Below are 3,870 nucleotides of genomic sequence, written 5' to 3' on the forward strand. Positions count from 1 at the left end.
CAGCCTACCACAGAATCGGTTCGGTTCAGACCTCTCAGCTTATGACAGAATCGGTTCGGTTCAGACCTCAGACAGCACCGAGTCCACCATGTCAACTCGGCCATGGCACTGAGTGCTACATCGAATTTTCCTTAAACCCTTCCAAGGACGGTGACTTCACCAGCTCCCTGGACAGCCCATTCCAATATCTAATCACCCTTTCTGTGAAGAAATTTTTCCAAATGTCCACTCTAAACCTCCCAATTATGAAAAGTATTATTCTTAAAGAGTGGGTGGAAGCATCAGCAGGTGTGTCATGGCTGAGAGGCTTCCAGAGGGCTGATCTGAGGTGACTCCCACAACCCTGGTAGCATTTTGTCAGCCTGGGAAGATTTTCACTAGCGAGCTTGTATTTCAGCTCAAAGGTAGTTTTGGGGATTTTTTTTCTAGAAAAGGTGGGGAAGAAACTGAAACAATCCCTTCCAAGCTATGTGTTTCCAATGAAAAGGAATCCCTCTGTCTCCTACATACATCTGAACAGAAAATCATGCTGAATTTCAAAGCTATAAATTGATTTATTATCAGAAAAAGAGAAAAGCCCAACAGGACCAAACTGAGATCAGTATTTTTAAAAGTATTGAAATGGGCATTTCCGTGAAGCTAAGATGAAAGATATGGACTGGTAGTTTTTAAAGTTCACTTTACAAAATGAGTTGATTAAGACTATTTCAGTTAAGAACTGCTCATGTAAAAATACCACATTACATTGTAGAAGCATGAAAAACTCGTAAGCTTTGCAGACCAAAAATGTACATTTAATAAGCATAGGAAAAGCTGCTGGTAAAGTTGATGGAAGTCGGATAAATGCTTAAAACGCACTAGCTTTGACTTTTTTTATTTTATTTTTCATGGTTCTAGGGTCTTAAATCCTTCTCTTTGCCTTAGGTGGTGTATAAATAAATGCTGTATGTAGAATGATGCATAGAGCACAAACCCTCAGGCATGTGCAGGGTTAATTGTTGATGACTGTATTGAAATCAAGAGGACTATGCATAGTGCACACGTATGTGCAAAATACATGACTTACGGTCAGATGATTATAGATAGACCTGATGCCTTGCATAAAGATCACCAGTAACTCTTCCAACACTTTTTTTCCTTTTAAGCACTGTGTTATTTAGTATATCATTTGCATTATATGAGATAAAGCAAAGAAAGCAAATCCACAGAAGTAAGGAATGTCTACCATCTAGGCATAAACTTGGCAAGGTGGCTTGTTGTGCCTTTTTCCTGCTTTCATCTGCCTTCTTTTTTCACCAGCTAGAGGAAAAACTTTGAAGTGTGTTTATAAAACAACTGCAGAAGTAACACTGCATTTCAGTTATTTCTCTATGCTTCATATCAACTTCTCTCACCACATCAAGAAACATTCTAATTGTCATTCCTCTGAGTTCTCCTTGGCATCTGACAGGCAAGTGGTATTCTTTCTGGCTCATTTCACATCGCTGGAAATAATGAGTTCCAGAATAGAAAATGGGTTGATTGTGTATGAGCCAAAATAGAACCCAAAATAGAAGAGCTTGTGCTCTTCAGCATGTTGTCTCTGCACTGGGCAGAGGAGTGTGTAGTGGTAGATGGTGTAAATGATGCCAAATGAAACAGGTGTAATGAGAAACAAATACAGCGCTCTTACCCAGTCATTTTTCTGTGAGGATTAAACCTACTTTGTCACAATTAGCAGAGATTATGTATTATCTGTCACACGTCCCACAGGCTCACCAAGGCACCACCAAGGAGCAGGGGGACCGGTGTGCCAAAGCAGAGGGGGCAGTGCCAGTGTGCTCTGTGCTCACAGCTGCAGCACGTGGCTGGCAGTGCCCGTGAACAAGGATTTGTGCCTGAAGATTTAGTCATGGCAGGTTTTGAATTCTCTTCTCTCCCCACCATCAGTCCCAGCCCCTGCCCTGTCCTTCTCATCATTCCTTGTTAGAGAGGCTTGCCAAAACAGGAGACACTTTAGCACTAAGGAAATAAACCGTATGGATCTGGGAAATAATATAGAAAAGATTTCACAGAAATAGACACGTTTATCACATAAACAGAAGGATATCCTGTAAAATAAACACATTTGAACACAATTAGATGTATCATTATACCCAAAAAGCCATATGTAGATATACTACATAAACAGGCATGGTTTTGACCTGCACCTTCTTCATGCTGTTGTCTCTAATTAGAGCTCCTTTTCCGGTCTCACTGCTTGACAGACACCTTCCTTTCAGCAAGTTTAAAATATTCACTGCTTTTGTATTGTTCAGTACTTTTAATTAATGAGAAATGTGTAGAGTCTTAGCAATGGAAGCACGTTTACAATGCGTCGTGAGAAATGTTTAAGTGGAATGAAGAAAACATCAGGAAGGGTATCTGGAGAGAAAGTCCACATTTTTGTTACACTGAGAACATTACACAGGCAATGAACTGTTGAATTAATACCAGACCGGGATGGAATATAAAGCCACGTTGAAGTAAGAATTGATCTTTTCACTTTTCTTTATCAGCACTATTCTGTAGTTTTGAGGTTCCTCTTGCTGTACATACAGATCTGCTGAAGATGGCAGGGGAGGAGGTTACTCTGTGCTTCCTTGTGGAAGCTGCTTGTCTTCTGTGCTTCTAAAATGAGGGAAGGATCTGTTTATTGTAATCGTTTTCCTTGTAGGTCACCAAGCAATGTGTAAATAAGGCTGTTTTCTTCTTACATGCAGCTATGCTTAAAAGGTTTTTATCCAAAATATCCTATAATTCCTAACTTTGGCTCAGCTCCAAGAATTACCAAGCCTGGTAATAAGTGAGGATTCTGGGGCTATCAGTACATTTCTGGAATTTATTTTCATTGTTCTGGACGTGGAAGACTAATTTATAGAAGTGAATCTGATGTAAACCAGAGCATCATTTTTATCTAAATTATATGCAAAGGCTCGACTATAGTATACAGTGGCTGCTAAGGGGAAAAATGCAATTGTTTTTAGTGCTTGTGGTTAAATTAATTATCATTCTCTTGCTTTTTTTGTGTGTTCTTCACAGTTTATGCCATAGTACTGTGTATATATTCACTGATAAAGGAATGAACGGTTTGGCTTTGTTCCTGCTTTTCACTTGTGAAAGCACTGGTCCTTTTCATCTCTTCAAATAGGAGTTTTTAGCCATTTCTAGCAGTCAGCAATAACTGACATTTCTAATAATTAAGTATTTTCGTCTGCTCCCTGAGTGTGTGCATTTGTGACTACAGAATGATGAGCTCTTTTCTGAAGAAAGAACACTGTGATTTATTTTGGAAGCAGCTTCTGTAGTTCTGAAAAGAGCTACCGCTGCAATCCTTTGTTCTGCCGCGAACTGGTGAAAATGTCTTCCCCCGATCCCTAGGGATTTGATGGTGTTCTGCGTCGACAAGGGCTAAATTTTAATATTGAGAACATTCAGAAATAGCTCACACGCTTCTTATCATTTGTGCTACTGCTTTTTTAAATCCTAAATTTTAAAGAGCGGGATGTGCTATAATTAAACTTTCCACGTCCTCCCTTTGTCGTAAGAAGAGTCACTGCCGACCGTGCCTTTGCTGTGCAATTCAGCCCCGTGGAGAGGGTGTGAGCAGATGGCAGGCAGTGATTCACAAGCCCCCGTGCGGGACCGACATTCCCCTCACTCAGCCCGGGTGTGAGCGCAGCTCCCGGGGCCGGTTGGTGCCGCCGGAGCCGGTGGGCGCCGCCAGGGCCCGTTCCGGAGCCGCCGCCTGGGCCCGTTCCGGAGCCGCCGCCGCCAGACACCGGCGCGGCCCCGGAGCGAGGGGCCCGCGCATGCTCCGGGCCCGGCCCGCCCCCCGCTCCTCCCCGTGCC

Source organism: Pyrgilauda ruficollis, unplaced genomic scaffold (genome assembly GCF_017590135.1).
Source record: "Pyrgilauda ruficollis isolate IOZ18807 unplaced genomic scaffold, ASM1759013v1 scaffold23, whole genome shotgun sequence".
In the NCBI taxonomy this organism is placed as follows: Eukaryota; Metazoa; Chordata; class Aves; order Passeriformes; family Passeridae; genus Pyrgilauda; species Pyrgilauda ruficollis.